This window comes from Eleutherodactylus coqui, chromosome 12 (assembly GCF_035609145.1).
Source record: "Eleutherodactylus coqui strain aEleCoq1 chromosome 12, aEleCoq1.hap1, whole genome shotgun sequence".
In the NCBI taxonomy this organism is placed as follows: Eukaryota; Metazoa; Chordata; class Amphibia; order Anura; family Eleutherodactylidae; genus Eleutherodactylus; species Eleutherodactylus coqui.
In genome coordinates, this window is record NC_089848.1 from 116,923,369 (window position 1) to 116,943,999 (window position 20,631).

The 20,631-nt window shown below is 47.0% G+C and overlaps 1 protein-coding gene across 1 annotated transcript in view; it reads right to left on the reverse strand.

Moving 5' to 3' along the window:
* LOC136587207 (sodium channel protein type 5 subunit alpha-like) overlaps positions 1 to 20,631 on the reverse strand; it is a 509,047-nt gene that overhangs the window by 425,333 nt on the left and 63,083 nt on the right. The gene's annotated exons all lie outside the window — the stretch shown is intronic.

The window sequence follows — 20,631 nt, forward strand, 5'->3', positions numbered from 1 at the left end:
ATGTTTAGCAGAAGAGAAGGCTGAGAGGAGATTTAATAGCTGTCTACACATATCTGAAGGGCTGTCACAGTGCAGAGGGATCAGCCCTATTCTCATCTGCACAAGGAAAGACTAGAAGCAATGGAATGAAACTAAAAGGGAGGAGACACAGATTAGATATTAGACAGTGAGGGGGATCAATGAGTGGAACAGGTTGTCACGGGAGGTTGGGAGTGTTCAGAGGCCGGACATTCTAGGATTCTATGATTCCATACATCACATTTGCAGCAGGTCATAACAGCAAAAGGTGCTCTACTGAGTACTAAAGACGCTTGTCAAGAAGATGATGAATAATCCTAAGACTGCAGTAGCCATTAAGGCCACATTCAGACAGCCACGTGCGAGTTGCACCTGAGATTCTCAAAGTATTTACTAAGCAGACATGTCAGGGGAGCTGACTGGTCCTCTTCGAAATGATTATGTATGTGACCTTCCCTCAATCTCAATATACACCGCCACACAGAGAAAACGCAGCATCATAAAGGTTTTGTGGTGGCATTATGCAATTTTCAGGGTAAGTTCACACAAACAAGTTATGCAAATGGGTTCAGTTTTTGGGCCAATCACATTATCTGGGAGTGTGATAAAGGACGAAAACTAGTCATAGAATGGTAGAGATGGAAGGAACCTCCAGGGTCATCGGGTCCGACCCCCTGCCCAGTGCAGGATCACTAAATCATCCCAGACAGTCTGTGAAGTTAACTTTGGAGATGCCGCCATACCCATGCCAAATGGTTGATGGGTATGGCGGCATACACGGGTATGGTGTCACAATGCGGAAGAAACTCAATGGAATGCCACAATTGTGGGTTGAATTTGAAGAGGGCAGTCAGCAGAATAAAATATGCATTGTCATAGTGGGACTGGAGATCGGAGATGAATGTCATAATGCACAGATCATACAATAGTGGCTCCACAATCCACACCTGGCACCATTCTGCGGCGTATACGGACAGATTTGGATGCTCCAGTATCGCAATGAAGATTGGCTGAGGCACATTTGAGATCACACCATTCATTGCAAAGACTGCCCCTCATATTGCACCATCGTCGTGAACGCTTGCAGCGGTGTCACTCCAGAGCTACCTGGCATGACCGAGTGAGGGCCGGGAGGCGAGGTGACAATTAGGTTGATTCTTCTACCATTTTGGAGTGCCAGACAGCTCTTCCATGTGGAGTTATGGTTTGTGTTTCCATCAGCATCAACAGCCGATAACCTCTAGTACACATCAGGGACATACCAACAACACACCATTACACGGATGAGGTGTAAGGCCCCTTACACTGCTATATCTTCAGGCCGTACCCAACGCCATGTTCTAGAAGGAAGACATGCGGCCCCACACAGCGAACTTGAGCACTCATGCTTGAAATGTGTCCAGTAGGATCCTTAGGCAGCACGATCCCCAGATCCCTCTCCAGTTGAGAATCTGTGAAATACGATTGGACGTGGAGTGATCGCTCTCCCACCACAGTGCAGTGATGATGAACTGTGGACTACGGTCTATACCACATGGACAGCACCACCCCAGGACAGCATGCCAGCGCACACTGAATCAAAGCCATGTCAGATTAACGACTGCATCACCCAACATGATGCCCCCTTCTTACTGATCATCCTGGTTATTGGGCCGCAGGAGAAGAGGAATGGAGTGGAATGAAGATCGATTGTTCAGAACTTGACTCTCCATCTGTGCGTTGAGTTGTGTTGAGTACTTTGAGCCCATCTTCATGGTGCAGCGTATATATAATCATATCCCATCAGACCTGTGGCGTTCCCGTAAAATAGCAGAGAATCCAGAGAGAACTTTAAGTGATTTATTAGAGAAGCGCTGCGCTCCTCATGTGGCCCAGACAAGCAGAAGGCAGATCCCCCGGACCACGGTAAGCCAGCAAACACATCGAACCGCTTCAAGGTGAATACAAACCGCTTAGAATAACTGCAGTTGTTTCCAAAATCCAATATACACATTTAATCTGCGCACATTTGTTTCCCATTATGTGTCCTATAAACAACGTCATTTACCGCAACTGCGGGAACAATTCTGTTGGAGTTTGACCGTGTTCTACAAATCCGTGACTAATATATTCAAGCTGCCTAACAGTGAATTACCATTCGCCTCTCATCAGGTATTACAGTCCGGGACAACTGAATGCTGCAGAGTCCTCTACATCAATCCTATACAGTAAAAAGAATTCATTAGATCGATAACGATAATCAGATTTATGGGATAGGAGTCATTATTCTATGGCAGTTTTAAAAAGTTGAGCTTTTTCCAGCGATTTTGTGTATTTTAGCCTTTTTTCATTACTGAACATTGTAAAAAGCATTGCTTTATGGATCCTGTAGTGTTTACCAGTATTCTCCATTGGAGGATGATATTACGGGGGTGCGGATTAAAGGGTTTTTTCAGGAGTTTACTATTAATGACCTAGCTTTAGGATAGCTGACTCTGCATTACCAAGCCAGGCCACTACACGACGGATATTGCTGTCCGCAATGACAGTTGATCAGCAGGGTTACAGAGCGGCAGACCCCTCATACATCACGCATTGTGTGCATATGAAAATATGTTACAGACTTTGGTGAGGATTTTGTTGCAGATTTCACCCTCTTATTTGAAGTGGTGAAATTTGTGGCAAATATGTATCAAAATCCACACGATTGGCTGTGAATTTGCCACTGGTGTAAAGTAGATTCGAGCTGCAGCTACAGCTGGTGGCCGTGATACAGACCCCCCCCCCCCCCCCCCCCCCGTACTCAGCAGTTCAATCATCGTCATTGGTTTAGTGGTGGGATTTAGTATTTATGAGCCATGTGTGTGGGAGGAGGATGCAGAGTGAACAGGAAGATATGCAGCCCAGGGCATTATGGGAGATGTAGTAGAGAAGAACAGGAAGTACTGATGTAAACAATGGAGGAGAGCAGAAAAAGCAAAGGAAAGGTAATAGATGGATTTACTGTAGGACTAGGAAATGATTCTTGGCTATATTGGAATATGACTTTGGACTTGGCATACCCCTGTCACGCCTCATCCACACGAGCGTTTTTACTTGTATTCCAACGCATTCATTCACATAAGTGAAATTTGTGCCATTAAAATGAGAAAGTGGCGACTGTTTTTGGGCACACATTTTTTAAGCTGCGTGAAAAGATATGTCTTGACCTATCTTTTGACGAAGAATGCTGGATGCTCCCACAGTCTCCTATGGAAGCTAAAAAAAAGGTAGGGGGAGAGAGTTTACCTGCGTCCACTGCTCAGAAAAGAAGACAGGTGCCACTATTTAAAAGGTATTAGAAGTAACTTTGAGGATTTCTGCCGACTGAAGAATTTCTGCGCTGCGGCGTATTTTTCCCGCGATACGCCCCGTGTGAATGGACGAAAAAATGCTAATTAAGCTCAGGGCTCGATCGCTGCTATTTTTCATTGATGCGATTTTCAGCGATGATTCGGCCAGCGTGAAAGCACATACGCTCGTGTGAATGAAACCTCAGGCTAACATTAGTTATGTCACTGAAGGGGTTAAAATGGTCTTAAGACAACAGAGTTCTGAACCAAATATTTTTAGATTTCATGACCTGATCATCCGGAACCGTCGCTGTTTCTCAGGACTTGGCTGGTCCACTTCCATAGGCTCGGCACCAGAGGTTGGCATGGGAGAAGGGGGAGCGGGTCTGCCAGATTCCCTAGCCTTATGGGCCTGACGTTCCTCCTTTCTAGATCTCAGCCTCCTGTCAGCTTTGACCACCAATTCCATCGCATCATTGAGCGTCACGGGAGCAGGATGAGAAATGAGTAGATCCTTGACCGCGTCAGAAAGACCCAACAAGAACACATCTTTAAGGGCGCTATTGTTCCAAGAGGTTTCACCTGCATACAGTCTAAATTTAGAGCAATAATCCTCTACCCACTTCTGCCCCTGACATAGAGACATGAGATGAGAGCCCGCCAACCCTGCACGGTCCGGCTCATCAAAAATACCTCCAAGTTCCCGAAAAAACAAATCAACTGACTGCAGGCAAGCCGAACTCTCGGGTAAGGAGTTGGCCCATGTCTGGGGGGACCCCGAAGTAAGGACATAATCAATCCAACTTTCTGGGATTCTGAGCCAGATGAGCGGGGCCGCATCCGAAAATACAATCTACATGCCTGCTGAAAAACAAAAAACTTGCTCCTCTGCCTGAAAATACCCCAGGAAGCGGACACTTGCGCTCAGGAATAGAAGGGGTGGTAGAAACATGCACTAACTCCCGCTGCTCCTGGGCCACCATACGACCGGATAGGTCTTGCATCATGACCACTAAATCCTGCAACTGACTTGCGAGGGTACTCATGGCCTCCATAGGAGAGCAATTATAAAGGCCAGGTATTATGTTACGGTATACTACCCTTGATACGCCAGCCCGGGTGCCCTAGATCTCACTGAAAACCCCTGTCCCTGCCTGCTTGCCTCCACTCCTGGCTAACCCCAGGCAGGCAACTGGGCGGCGGTCCCTACTCTCATTAGGGAGCAATAAGGGACGCTGGTGTACCTGGATGGAAAGGGTAGAATACCAACAGAAAAGGCAGATGTAAATGACCAACACGAACAATACTAAGCTGAGCTGAGGCAGATTGAAAAACGTAGTGAACGATAGCAGAGTATAGCAGACAAGATGACAGAAACAGGAGACCAACAGAGGCAGACTAGCTGGCACACTGAGGGAAACCAATAACTGGCAGTGACTGCAAGTCTCTGCCCGACCTTCAAACAAAAGCCTCCGCCCAGGGGCAGAGAGAGGGAGACAGACAACTCCCAACAGAAGATAATAAAAAAGGGAGCTCATGCACAGCAGCTGCCCTCACAGGTGCGGGCGTGCACGGCGCCACGCCGCCCACCTGCGCCCCCGGCAGCCGGATAACAAGCCGCCGCCCCGGGAAGACCAGCAACCGTTACATGGTAACACTACTCTGGTGAAAACACATTTTTCAGTCACCGAACCCCTCATCTGTCACACTCTAAATGTCTGTTAAGTATACTTCCATGCAGTGCAGCTTCCTGTCTGATACTTATCAGGCACAATCTTGAACTGCTGATGCTAAGATTTCCCATTGCATACATTCTCTATGCTCGGTTATCAATCCAAGAATGTATCCGCACATCACCACATGTCCAGCTTCAGCCTGTACCATCACTGCAGCCTGCAGGGAAGACACTGCCATTACCATCTATATTTTATATTCACCTAAGTAAGCTAGACCACAATTCTATAATCAGGAGGACGAGCTGTGATTTCCTTCATTATAACTGTGTGACAGGAGTCTCTAATCACCAACAGTAACTGTGAAAGGAGTTTCTGTTCCCCCTGTAAAGTGCTTGTGTGGTAGGGTCCATCACACAGGAATAAGCGGACTGAAAAACTGACTAATTTGAGAGCACATAAATCCAAGTAAATCTCAGGTGGTCCGAATGAGACCACATGACCCATCAAAAGAAAGGATTTAGGAGTTTCAGAGAGAAAGGAATAACTAACCAGGGGAATACTAGCTGAGTTATATATACCGCTAAGTTGTCCACCCATTGGAGGCTTCCAACACTGACACCAGTGGACCAAAGGGGAAGGTAAGTACAACATCTTCCATCCCCGGACATAGCGGCTCACTGACTTTCTGCCCATAAGCTCAGCTCATAAGGCTAAAAGTTGGTGACAGATTCCCTTTAAGTACAAAGAGTTAAGAATCTGATTATTTGTTGTAACAATTCGATGGAAATCTGTTGCTTGAAATGGATGAAGCGCTTTAAAAAATGTTCCTGGCTGCTTAGCTTCTTGGCCGCACTTTTTGTGTTTCAGGACAAGCGGCTCTGTGCAGAGAAACAAATAGTCATATGATTATACTTATTATCTTTAAACAAAGAACATTCCAAGAGTGAAAACTATCGGGCCATTGTATCAGGGAGGAAAAGGAAAAAATAGCAGCTTTTGCCCAAAATGTACCCCCCCCCCACCTCCCCCCAAGTGCTATTCACTTACCCCAGTTAACACGATGAAACGTTATCACTGTAACTCCTCACCCGGGTGCTCAGGGAGGCCAAAACCCTCATGCCATGTGCTGCCCCACTTACACTGCATGGCCTCTTTATTAGAGACCCCCATCTAGTAGCACGTTGGACCAGCTTTGCCCTTCAGAACTGCAGAAATCAGTGGTGGCGTAGATGCCACTAGGTGATAAAATCATTCTGCAGGAATATCGGCCCCTATGGACAGGAAGATTCTTGTAGTTGCTGCAGATTAGATGAGGGTACTGACATGTTCTGACCAGGAAGGGGTCATCGATTCATGCTGCTTGTGCCAAATTCTGACCTCTCATCAGCAACAGAAATCTGGATCCATCTGCGATGGTTTTGCACTGCTCAGTGATACAAGTTTTGCGCTCTCTTGCCCCCCGGAGTCTCGTCTTCCAGTTTCTCTTAGATATAATGGTGCTGGAACTGGTCGTCTGCGGATATAGCCCATCTGTGTTCAGGAATGGGGAGTTCTGCATTTGGACACATTAATTGCAGTACCAGCATTGTATTTGGCTGCTCCTCACTGTGCAGCCTGTTGGTCAGAACAATTCCTGACATCCTCCTCCGACCCCTTTTGTTAATAAATTGTTTCCATTTACAGGACCCCCTTTTGCTGGATGTTTATCCCTGATCACTGCAGTCACAGTATACTCTCCACACTGCTGCACAACAAAACCCTACACTCCCGGCCCCGGCTAGTCTAGTACTGATGACCGGCCTTGTTGGAGTCACTCCGATTGCTGGATTTTCCCCTTTAATGTGGATTCACACTGAAACTGATCCACGGAAAACTTGTTCTGTGATTTTATGCTTCACTTTGGGATCACGGCCCTAATTAGCATACAGGGAAGCTTCAATGGTGAGAGGGACAGGGGGCCCTAATAAAGGGGCCATTTAGAAGGTGTATATGTGTATATAACAATAGGGGTGACATGACACGTAGGACTTTCCCAAATAATAAGAATGTTACATCCTTGCAGCAGTACGCCCCTGGGGGCGGGGACTCAGCATTGGAATATTTCAGTTTAATTTGTATCCAAAATGAGAAATGGAGATGGTTGTAGTTCTATCATTTGTGGGATTTGGTGGTTGTTGCGTTTGTGTGGTTATTTACAATTTGTGCACTTGGATATATAGACACTAAGGGGATACGAAAGAAACTTTGTTACAGCCGTCAGTCACTGGTTCTTGACACCTAAGAGCCCCTTTTAACCCTTTCCAATCCACTGTCTGACGTCTAAAGACATCCTGATTGAAGCCTGTACAGCTCCGATATTGGAAGACGTCCGGCAGGGTATTCTTACTGTATATTATTGGCCACTCTGTTGTCGGAGGCCTCTCCAGCATGTCCCATACAGCAGTACTTGCTCTAGCCAGCAGATGGCGCCATTGTATAATGGCAGAAAGAGAAAGCCCCCTAGGAAACCCTGAATCTAAAATTGGATTGCAAAGGGTTAAACGACTACCGTGTATAAGAGAACTCTGACGAGCCGTTCTCTGTAGTCCTGGACGCTGGGAGTAATGGGACTGTTTCCCTAGTTACATCCATTAAGGGGTCTGTCTAAAGACACAACCAAAAAGAATCTTAAGCTGGCCAATGGCAATCCAGGATCAACGGTCTCACTGAAGCACACAATGGAGCAAAGAAGGAAACCGATTAAAGGGGTTTCCAGTGAAATACTATTAATGACCCATCATCAGGATAGGTCATCAATTGTTGATCGGCTGGGGCGGACCCCGACCAATCAGCTGAGTGGGCGCATGCTGTCAGCGCTGCAGATACAGAGAGGTTGAAGCGGAAGCCTCTGCGCAGTGGCCGGCTCTCATTGAAATCATTGGTAACCGTTCCTGAAAGTAACAAGCGCTGGCTACTATACGGATGTCGGCGCAGAGGCTTCCGCTTCGGCCCCTGTGTATTTGGAGCGAAAGTCTCCATGTGACCTCCCATGTAGTAGCCGGTACTTGTAACTGCAGGCATAGCTCTCATTAAGCCTCCATATATTGGCTTTTACCCACCGGCGTTTTTTTTTTTTCGCTGCGATTTCGCTACGTTTTTTTTCCCCAAATGTCAAATGGGACTTTCTAATGTAAAATCGCATTGCACAAAAATCGCAGCAACGCAAACTTGTGAGTTTAACATTAGAAAGTCCCATTGACATTTGGAAAAAAACGCAGCGAAAGAAAAACGCAAGTGCGTAAAAGCCCTGATATGAATTGATGTGATGGACAACTAATTTACGCACCATGGGCTGTAGATGTGTTCAGTCATTAGAACCAAGCACCGTAAATATATTGCGCTTGGTCCTGGGCTTTAATCCCTGACTGATCATCAGAATACAACACAGGTTGAAAGCTCCTGCAATCTAGCAGGAGCAGGTCAGGTGATCAGCTGTTAGAGACAGCCAAGGACCCAGAGGAGAAACAGAAGCAGTTTATCATCACTTCGGCTTACTCCTTTCCAGTCTACTTAACACTCAATGAGCACTAAGTAGTGCATAGAGGAAGGGGCTGTACCGTTTCTTCTACTGGACGCAGTGATCACATGATTGCCGGGTGTCCCCTGGCACAGCAAAGCTGCTGGGTTTTAGCAGACCCCAGCCCACCTCTACCAGTGTTTGTTATCACATTAGGGGGATGGTTTTCCCTATAACTGGGGCTCCTATGGATGCCCTAGTTACAGTGGAAAACTGCAAAATATTCTTTTTTAAATGACATTATGAAGGTTTCCCAGAGGTCTTATATTACGTCATTGATCTTAAAAAATAGTTACAAAAATAAGTAAAAAAACGGAATAAAATAAAATTTATAAAAAAAAAAAAGAAAGACTACGGAAGCAAAGCAAACCTATACTGTAGCCATAGCCTGTAATCCGAGACTGTGACAATGATAGATACAAATCTGAAACAAAACAGGGACGTTTCCTCCACTTTAGCATAAATATACGGATTTCAAAAACAAAGACATATAAATTTAAAATAAATCTTTTTTAACTTTTGTACACATTACCCTTAATAAAAAAAAACTGCAATTTTTTTTGTGAACAAAAAGGAATATCTGCTCCTTTAGGACTGAAACATTCAGATCCTTAAAGGGTTAGTGGGATTAAAGGGGTTGTCTAAGGAGGGAGAATAACCTGTCCAGCAGTGACGTGACCTCCACTTCCAGCTCGGTTCTTGCACCGGTTCATATGGTATGGCTCATCAGAGGGGGCGGCCTGTTTGGCTTTCAATAACTAAGCCAACCTTCTCCTTTGTCACAGCCAATGCAGAGATAGAAGGGGGCCGGCTTAATGAATGAAATGAACTATCCAGCCCCTTGTGATCATGTGACCCGGTGTCAGAACCAGGCTGGATGGGGAGGTTCCATTGGACAAGGTAATGATTTCTCCTCCTTGGAAACCCCTTTAAAGTGATTGCACCAAGATTGACTTTATCACCTATACAGAGATAATTTTCAATGGGGTTGAAGATGGATAGAGCACCGTTTCCAGCGGTGGGCTCCGCGTTTCCAGCGGTGGGCTCCGCGTTTCCAGCGGTGGGCTCCGCGTTTCTCGCGGTGGGCTCCGCGTTTCCCGCGGTGGGCTCCGCGTTTCCCGCGGTGGGCTCCGCGTTTCCCGCGGTGGGCTCCGCGTTTCCCGCGGCTGATGGGGAGCAGATGCAGGAGAGGAGTATACATTTTTTCTTTGTCCTACTCTATTGTAACCCATAACGTTTAGCTTAAAGTCCTGGAAACCCCCTTCAGTGTTCAGCTCATATGTGGTCTGCAGTCGCCTCTAATTCCTTAAAATACATCTAGAAAATTAAGCTTTGTAGAAATTACTTAAAAACCACTGAAATTTATAATGACAAATCTTACATCTTATCAAACGTATCGGCAAAACAAGAAGCAATCTTTGTGCTTTTAACATATCAGCCAGCGGTCCTTCCAGTTCCATCTCGGGGTTATTGATTTTGTGTAAACTCCAAGACCTTGCATCTGATAAGGAGTCTGATGAAACATGGGCTTTTTGTAGGTTTTTTCTACTTTCAGACAATTACGGGAGTGAATTCTCTGGGGGGAGAAGATGGTATCTCCTCCTAAGCTCTCCGATTTCATGTCGAACATGCGAGATCAAGCTTCTGCCAAACGACTCTACCCAAGAACATTCTGACAACCCTCGCTCTGAAAAAGGTTTTGCATCAAAAACACCTAAGGTCGTATTCACTGGGGCAATTTTCACACACAAGCTATGTCCGATTGCGAGATGGAACAATACCTCTACAGCGCCACCTATTGAAAGAAAGTCGATGTCAGACCTTTTAAAGGGGTTGTCCCGCGGCAGCAAGTGGGTCTATACACTTCTGTATGGCCATATTAATGCACTTTGTAATGTACATTGTGCATTAATTATGAGCCATACAGAAGTTATAAAAAGTTTTATACTTACCTGCTCCGTTGCTGGCGTCCTCGTCTCCATGGTGCCGACTAATTTTCGGCCTCCGATGGCCAAATTAGCCGCGCTTGCGCAGTCCGGGTCTTCTCCTGTCTTCAATGGGGCCGCTCGTGCAGAATGCCGGCTCCGTGTAGCTCCGCCCCGTCACGTGCCGATTCCAGCCAATCAGGAGGCTGGAATCGGCAATGGACCGCACAGAAGAGCTGCGGTCCACGGAGGGAGCAGACCCCGGCGGCCATCTTCAGCAGGTAAGTATGAAGACGCCGGACCGCCGGGATTCAGGTAAGCACTCTCCGTTTGTTTTTTTTAACCCCTGCATCGGGGTTGTCTCACGCCGAACGGGGGGGGGGGGGGGTTAAAAAAAAAAAAAAACGTTTCGGCGCGGGACAACCCCTTTAACAAGTCTTGTGTATTGTTCCATCTTCCATTTGCATATTTCCCAGAGGAGCATGCATGACCGTATAAGTCTGCTCTCCCTAAGGAGAAATCAAACTCTTTCTGACCCAAATCATAGGCCTCTCTTTAGCCAAGCCCCATTGCACACTGATGGGGGTAATGACAGTCTGTCTGTACATGGTTACCAGGCTTGTTAAAAGGTCTAACAGTGACTTGCAAGAGTCTCCCCTTCCAATAGGCGGTGCTGTAGAGGCATTGTTCCATCTTCCCATTTGCATATTTCCCAGTGGACCATGGATGGCCTTATAAGTCTCTTCACACCCTCTAAGGCCTCATGCATATGGGGAAAATTGAATTGCGGATCCTGCGTTTGTCAACTTGCCCATAGATGCGCGTGGAGATCCGTGCGTGCTGTGCGTATGAGGCCTAAGTGCTCTCCCTAAGGAAAAACGATGCGCTCCCCGACCCATAGACAGAAATCGCATGGGGAAATAACCCAATCATCAGAAAAAATTAGTTCACATAAGCAATTTTCCTCTCGGGCTGATAGACCAAGTTAGGGCGCACTCACACAGATAACGCAACTTTGGTCTATGAAACGCGCTGTTTTCGATGCATGAGAGAGATGCATGCATTTATCGCACACACAAAAAAGAAAACCCAAGAAGGCCCAATTAAGATAACGGCCGCCTGCACACGGGCGGAAATCCCGCGGCGGGATTATCCGCGGGATTTCCGCCACTAAAAGCCTGCATAGGAGTGCATTACAATACGCACTCCTATGCAGACGGCCGCGGTTTGGCCGCGCTAAATGTCGCGCGCCAAACAAACTGCGGCATGTCCTATTTCTGTGCGGGGCTCGCAGAGCCTCGCACAAAAAACGTCACTCACCCGGCCGCCGGCTCCGGTCTGCGCATGCGCCGGCTGCCCGGCAGCCAGCACATGAAAGAGCCGGGGCCGCCGGGCGCGGGTGAGTACACGCTCCTCCCTATAGGTACTGGGGTCGGGTCCCGCGGCGAGAATTCTCGCTGCCGGATCCGACCCGCCTGTCTGCAGGCGGCCGACCTCTTTTCATACTATCGCCTGGCAGTATTATAAGAAAAGCATGTAGCGCCCTGAGTCGTTGCGGTTTTTTATGCGGCCATGGACTTTCACGGGCCATTCTGATCCTTGAATACAGACCCAACAGGACCGGCGGCGATTATTCTTCATACGCGCGTCTCAATACACAAAGTCAAGTGCTACATCCAGTCAGCAAAAATTCCGAACTGAGTATGGACAGAAAACACGTCCATGAATGGAAATCTCTGCATTGTGTATTTCTGAGCGATTCTTGTGCAAGAATCACCTATTATTTTCCATGGGAGGATGAAAAAAAACGCATCGCACTTGTACGCCAATAATGAAGAACGCACACAGTAAAAGTGTGCATGAAAAACGGATGTAAATGTGATGCAGATGGCGCGCTTTTATCTAAAACATGGATTGTACACAGAACATTGCTGTGAAATTGCAGGTGGAGCGATCAGTTTTTCACGGCATACGTCGCACTCGCCCATGAAAAACGAGCGTTGGCAAAGGCGGGTTTTTCAAGCAGTTATCACACTCAACCGCGTGAATGCAGCCTGAGACTTATTCACAAAGCATATATCGGACGGCGTTTTCCCAGCTACCATCTGATGCAGTGGATTCCAATGCATCAGATCACACAGGCGTATTCCCGAGGCGTAAAAGCACCCAGCCGGGGGCGGAGGTAAGCTCCGGCCGCCCATTGCTGGTTGTGGACGAGGGGCGTGAGCTTAGCTCTGCCCTATCCTGCCCACTCCCATTGCAAACAGCAGGGGGAAGGAGAGGGGAGCCAGTGAGGGAAGGGGGAGACGGCTTAGCAGAGCTAAGACGGTATCAGACGGTAGCGTATATCGGCTGGCTGTGAAAATGCTGTCTGATTTATGCTTGTGTGAATAAGCCCTCAGGGTACTTTTACATGGGCCAACTGCAGCCTGAGTAATCACTGGAAAGAGCAATTATGGGTGACTATCGTCCCGTGTAAACATGGGACCCGGCAGGGTAAGTGAGCAAGAATAACTCTTGTCAAGTCGCTTGATTTCCGGTGACCTAAGAACGAAGCGACTGTCGGTCTGTTTAAACAGGCAGTCATTCACCTGTGATCAACTGCCTGTTCACAATGAATGAAGCCCTGCAGCCAGAAGAGATCTGTGATGAGCGCCACCTCTATGCAGGGAGGGATCACCACACGCACAGGAGCAATAATAATTGGGCACTTAAGCACCCAACAGTCATCCTGTGTAAAAGTACCCCAAGTGATGTACGAACTGGAGGAAAACTAACAAGAATAGTAAGCACAGATTGTGAGCACGCATATGCTTAGCTATTGAAGACAATAGGAGAATCACAGACACCAGCCGGATGGCCACGCCATGACCAAATGGGATGTCATCAATAGCAGCCGCCTTTTACAAGTACTAGAGGTGTCTCTCAATACTCAGATATCTGCAGTTCTTACAGGAGGGTCGAATGATATCACAACTGGACAATCGAACGAGCAATAATATGAAGCAGGTATCAACACTAGTAGGTAAGAAGTATGTAGTCAGAGTACAGCACAGACAGGTGATGGTAGTCAGATAAATGAGAAGATGGTGAACAGCTGATAACAAACTGACAGTAACGGATCCTAACTCCAGTTTTTCCTAAGTCTTTCCCAAATCTATCCCTGATGCTGACCCTAACACCAGACACCACTGGCCCCGAGTATACATAATGGCAACCTTATCTGCAACACTCACCATGAGAAACATTGAGAGGGCACTAAGATCCAGAGACTAGAAAACAAAACTAAGCCAAGCTAAAATGAAAAACAAGATGCAAACATGGAAAAAGCAAACAAAGACACAAGGACTGGACTAGAAATAACCCTAGTAGCATGACTATAGTGACAAGGAAGAAAGCTAGAGTGGGAACAAGAGACTAGAAGTATACAAGGAATGCTGGATATAAAAGCACATAGTATATATGCTATAACCAGCAACACACTGCGGAAGCCAAGAATAATGGATCAGCCGTGGAACAGTCCCAACCACTGCCAAGAACTGCCCCAACTACAAACTAGAGGAAAGGAGAAGAATAAAAACACACAGATATAGGAATATCCTTCGTTATCAGTAGGATGTCGCCACATATTTCCAGGCCACAGAAGTTGAAATCTCCGCCAGCTATGGGGAGGCACACATTTGCACTAGAAGATGCACCCATTTTTATCACAATTCATTCTGCCAGACTGATGGAGACCGCACCCTTCCAGTAACCTTAACCCTTTTTAACCTTTTGAAAAGTTGCAAAAATCAAGAAAAGTCCCCTATAATTGTGCAAATATGACATGTGCTTTTTTAAGAAAAACGCATTGCAGTACATGTGAAGTAGCCGTGCATCGTACCGGAATTTAAATCCAGAGCGTGCCAATGTTATCGCTGTTTATGGAATCGACCTCTTCACTATGAGGGAGTGAACTTATGCACCAAAAACCATACTAAGGGCGGCCATAGACGGGCGTAAGCGTAAAAACACTCGCTCCTGCCCAACATATATGCGCAGTGGAGTGTTTTTTGCCCCATGCCTGCACAGATACTGAACGTATTTGCACAGGCACCGCTTGTTCACATGGTTGCGGGAATTGCCTATGCCCTGATTTAAGAGGCTAATTAGCATTACGGGGGGGCAGTGTTCGTGGGCATGCACAGTGCATATATATGTACACATTTGCACCCCCCCCCCCCCCCCATGACTTCTATAGAGGCCTTTGGTGCGTGAATGGGCACAAAAATAAAGCATGACGCTTTTTTAGGACAGACAGAAACTATGAGAATAAAGCCATTAAGATCAATGCGTTCTATTCGCTGCGTATGGCACGGGTAAAAATGGTCTGTGCCAGTACGCCCGTGCCAGACTTTTAGCTGAGGATCTACTGCAGAATGTGCGCTGCAGGCGGTCCACAGCAACCCCCCCCCCCTCCCCCTGATATGAACAAGTTCTAAGGCGGTATTTACGCGACTGTTGCCCAATTTCCCGGTGAGTTTGTTGCGATTTTGTATTCTTCTTCCTATTGAAACAACATGAAATTTGATGTTCTTTTAAAAATCCGATGTGCTGCGATGTGCTGCGATGCGCTGCGATGCGCTGCGATGTGCTGCGATGCAGTCAGACCTGCGGAGGCTTGTGCCGAGTTCCACAGCTGCGGATTTGGCTGCGTCCTGCGGTGTAAATCCGTCCCGTGTGGAAGATCCCTTAAAGCCAAAGCTACAAGTTTAGGGAATCTCTTGCTCAGCAGTTCAGCTCTCCATTCCGGACAAGTCTGGGCAGCAGCGCCTAACCTGGACTGGACCGTATTCTGCACCGACGGCATTGAATCGGTTTTCCCGACTGATGACAAAGTGCAGGAAAATGCAGGGTCTGTGGGGAGCAATAAAGGAGGCAGAGATGGAAGCGGAGAGGACAGATCGCTGCAGCGATAAGGCAAGTACTTCAGACAGCCCTGAGGGGAAGACGGCTGACAATCCTTATAAAGCCGCTTGTATCCTGATCAGTGCGATCGCCGCCGCCGCCGCCAGACTCAAAGCTCCTAGAACTGAAGTTTAATGCAATCATTAATGCAGACAGAACCCTGCGCCAGGGCATCAACACGTGGCAAGTGCTGCTGGTCACAAGATGCCGCTCTCAGTAGGCGCCTGGGCTTCCCACAGATTACATCTATTATATGGACACTAAGAGGGAAACATATGGAGCCGCCCAGACAGCCATTCAGCGCTATATGGCGGCTGGCTGCGGCTCGTGGCTGGAAGATCCATTAATCAGAATGTTGTAGGACTGCAGTATATAATGGAAGACTTGGGGACGTCTCCTACATTCATAACTATAGAACCACAAGACTAGGCAGCCCCTTTAACCCCTTAGTGACGCAGCCTATTCTGGCCATAGGGACACGATTTTTTAGGGATTTTCATCTCAACTTTTTATTCTTCTGTCGAGGCGGCCGTATGAGGGCTTGTTTTTTGGGTGGCGAGTTGTAGTTTTTATTGGTACCATTTTTGGGTACATATAATCTATTTGGAAACTTTTATAGATATATTTTTGAAGAGCAGGGTAAAGTTTTTTTCTGCGGTTGGAACCATTACGGCGATACCAAAATTAGGTTTTGCCACTTTTGCACAATAAAAACCCGTTATTGGGATTTTTTGTACATTACTGCATTCCCATAACTTTTTTACTTTCCTATCTCTATGAGAGGTTGTTTGGTTGGTGAGACGCGCTGCACTTTTTATCCGTATCATTTCCGGATACATACGGCTCTTTTGTTCACTTTTATTGCATTTTTTTTGTTTTAGGCAACTAAAGTCTTTTGCCTCCATTGTTTTGGCTTTTTTATGGTTCTTGCCGTGCTGGATAAATAGGGAGTCTAATTTACTGTACAGGTCATTGAGAGCCTTGTGTAGCAGAAATGCAGTCCTAAGCTCTCGCTCACGAACTGAAAGTTGCGAGTTCAATCCCCACATGGTTCAGGTAGCCGGCTCACTGTTGTCTCAGTCTTCCATCCTTCTGAGGTCGGTAAAATGAGAACCCAGCTTGATGGGGGATAAAAGATGACTGGGGAAGGCAATGGCAGACCACCCCACAAAACCAGTCTGCCAAGAAAACGTCACAATGTGGCTTCACCCGAGGAGTCCGCCATGACTCGGTGCTCGCATCAGGGGAGTTTACAAGTCATTACAGATAAGCTGATACCAACGGGAGGGGGGGGGGGGGGGGGAATATTTTTCATGAGTTTTTTTTTTTTGTAATGCCCTTTTGGGAGACTTAACCCCTTAACGACCAGCCCATAGTGTTTTTACGTCCTCCCAAAGTGGGCTTTATTCTCTGAGGACATAAAAACATGTGTCCTGCAGAGAATAAAGCCCCTCGGGCTGTGGACGTGACAGCTCCATGCTGTCGGTGCCCGCAGGTAGCCGACAGCATGGAGCTGTCATCGTGGGCTGTTCGGACCCCCCCCAGCATTGCGATCGGCGCTATCCAATGGAGGTCCGTCGCATGACTCCCCGCTGTCCCGATGCTCCGGGCGCCGTAGCCGTCCTTCTGCGCATGCGCGCCAGGCGGCATTACATCAGCCGATGCGCAGAAGGCCCGGCGGCGCGGGAGACTTAAAATCTCCTGGCTCCCGACTCCGGTAGGTAGCCGGGAGGCAGGAGATGTCAGTGGGCACCGCGGTGAGCGGTCCCCGCTACCACGATCGTCGTTATCCAATGGATAATGACGATCGCGGAAAAGTGAAAAAAAGTGTAAAAAAAGAAAAGTTTCACCTCCCCTCATGGATCGGATCCATGAGGGGAGGTGAAAATACTTACCTCAGGTCCGCCGATGTCCTCCGGCCCCGCTGGCTTCTGCGCATGCGCCGATATGGCGCGCATGCGCAGAAGGCTGGCGAGCCCGGCAAATTCAAAATCACCCTGCACCAAGCTGTCACAGATAGCCGAGTGCAGGGAGATGTGACTGGGGACCGCTGTATGCGGTTTCCAGTCATATGATCACCGTTATCCATCAGATAACGGTGATCATATAAAGTTAAAAAGTCAAAAAAAAAAAAAAAGTAAAAGTTAAAAAAGTTAAAGTTTCATCTCCCCTTATGGATCGTATCCGTAAGGGGGGATGAAATTACGTACCCAAGGTCCCGGATTTGTTCCCTGGTGGGATGTTCATACGCGGACCTTACCCCAGCTTCGGCGCATGCGCCCGTCAGCATGATGGCGGACGCATGCGCAAAAGTGAAATATTGCCCAAGAAATGTAAAATCTCCCTGCTGCTGGCTACCAAAGGTAGCCAAGAGCCTGGAGATGTCACGGGGAGCAGCGGTATGCGGTTACTGGTCACGTGATCGCCGTTATCCAATGCATAATGGCGATCACGTAAAAGTTCCTTAAAAAGTGGCAGTTTCATTTCCCCTCACCGATGCGATCGGTTGGGGAAGATGAAACATCTTCTCGGAGGCTTCCGCATTTGAATCCAGATGCGATTATCCTCCATGGATCCTGCCAGCTTCTGGGTATGCGCCCGCCCAGGAAATTTTGAATCTCCTTGCTCCCAGCGACCAACGGTTGCTGAGTGCTTGGAGCAGTGACCGGAGACCTTGTTTAGCGGTCCCCGGTCACGTGATAAATTAGCAGTATAACATTAGGCCGATCACGCATGACCGGAGAGGAAGTATGGGTTCTGCATGCGCTTGATCAGCGGTAATCCACAGATCAATCGCATGCATTGGATTACACAATTCCCCCCAATTAGCGGGTCGGAATTACATAATCCACTCGCAGAAACAGAACACGGCATGCTATATTTTACCGCGAATATCTGCGACCTAGAGCCCATTGTGCTCTATGACCGCGGATATACCCGAGGCCCATATACAAACACATTGTGTACGGGCTGCGGGTACCTGGGTCATCTCTAAGCGACGGCATGGGAAATATAAACAAAAAACCGCCTGTGTGAGTAGGCAGTTATGCGCAGTACATTACGCGGCCGTACGCAGGGTCACAGCCGGGCTCACAGCTGGAATCCGCTGCGGGCCTCGGCAAGCGGATTCCGCCTATGGCTGCGTGAGCCCGGCATTATTCAGACCGCTACCTGTAATCCGTAATTTACAAGAAGCCCCTGGAACGCTCGCCTTCCTGCAGTTACAGGAGCAGCTTGTTGAGCGCCTTCTCTGTGAGACCGCTGCACCGCAGCAAAATTACAAAGCTTCACAGAGCGCCACTTTTTACACCCCGTACCCGCTGCTGAGGTCACGAAATACCCCCCAAAATACATGAGAGGAGGGGGGGGATACCCTGTTTTCTTGCCCCATGTGCCCATCCCAAGCAGCCTCCGTAATTACCCCTGTCTTCGGACATAAAACGCAATTATATTATTACCTTTATCTAATATTTAGGGAATGCCAAAAAATAGGGATGGCGGGGGGAATGATTATTTTTAGGAAGTCAAATTTTTTTCTGTATAAGTGGGCAATGGGGCCTGGAATTTATTTAGTTCTGCCCTGAAATCCAGCGGGCATTCCCTCCATTATGGGCCTAGCCATGTGTCCTGTAAGTAGATTAGGGCCACAATGGGTATGTTTCTGAACACGGGACAAACGGGGGTATCCATTTTGGGGTAAACGTCTTCATTCCTGTGTACACTGTACAAAAAAAAACAGTTTTTAAATTGACAAAATTGCCAAAAAAATGAAAATCGTAATTTTTTCCTTTTGCTTTGCTTAGATTCATTCAAATACTGTGGGGTCAAAATACGCAGTACACCCCTAGATGAATTCGTTAAGGGGTCTAATTTTCAAAATGGGGTCATTTGTTGGGATTCTCTATCGTTTTGGACGCTCAATAGCTCTACAAGTGGGCAATGGGGCCTGGAATTTATTCCGTTGTACCCTGAAATCCAATGGGTGCTCCTTCCATTATAGGCCTAGCCATGTGTCCTTTAAGTAGATTAGGGCCACAACGGGAATGTTTCTGAACACGGGACAAACGGGGGTATCCATTTTGGGGTGAACGTCTTCATTCCTATGTACACTGTACAAAAAAAACTGTTTTTAAATTGACACAATTGCCAAAAAATGAAAATCATAATTTTTTCCTTCTGTTTGGCTTAGATTCATTCAAAAACTGTGAAGCCAAAAAAGTCATCATACCCCTAGATAAATTCGTTAGGGGGTATACTTTTCAAAATGGGGTCACTTGTGGGTGTTCATCGTTTTGGTCCCTCAATGGCTCTACAAGTGGGCAATGGGGACTAAATCTCCTTCAAGCAAAATTTCTGTTCTGAAAGCCACCGGTTACGCCTTTCATTTTGGGCCCCATTGTGCATCCAGACGTAAGATTAGGGCCACAATGGGTATGTTTCTGAGCACGGGACAAACAGGGGTATCCATTTTGGGGTTCAAGTCTTCATTCATATATGTGCGGTACAAAAAAAAATGCTTTTGAAATGACAGAATTACCAAAAAAATGAAAATCGTTATTTTTTTTCCTCCGTCTTGGCTTAGATTCATTCAAAAACTGTGAAGTCAAAAAGGTCATCGTACCCCTAGATAAATTCGTTAAGGGGTCTACTTTTAAAAATGGGGTCACTTGTGGGGGTTCTCCATCGTTTTGGTCACTCAATGGCTCTACAAGTGTGCAAAAGGGCCTAAATCTCCTTCAAGCAAAATTTCTGTTCCGAAAGCCACCGGCTGCTCCTTTCATTTTGGGCCCCATTGTGCATCCAGACGTAAGATTAGGGCCACAATGGGTATGTTTCTGAGCACGGGACAAACAGGGGTATGCATTCTGGGGTGCAAATCCTAATTTTCATGTGTACTATAGAAAAAAGTCCTGTCTTTAAAATGACATATTTGCAAAAATATGAAATTTTAGTTTTTCTCTTCTAAATTGCATTGACTCCTGAAAGAAAACTGTGGGGTTAAAATACTCATGGCACCCCTCAGTGAATACGATAAAGGGTGTAGTTTTTAAAATGCGGTCACTTGTCGGGGTATCTATCATTTTGACTCCTATGAGCCTTTCCAATCTTGGATTGGTGTAGGAAAACAAAATGTTCCTCAAAATGCTGAAAAGTAATGTTACATTTGTACGTCTCCTAAATGGTTAAAAAAAATGAAG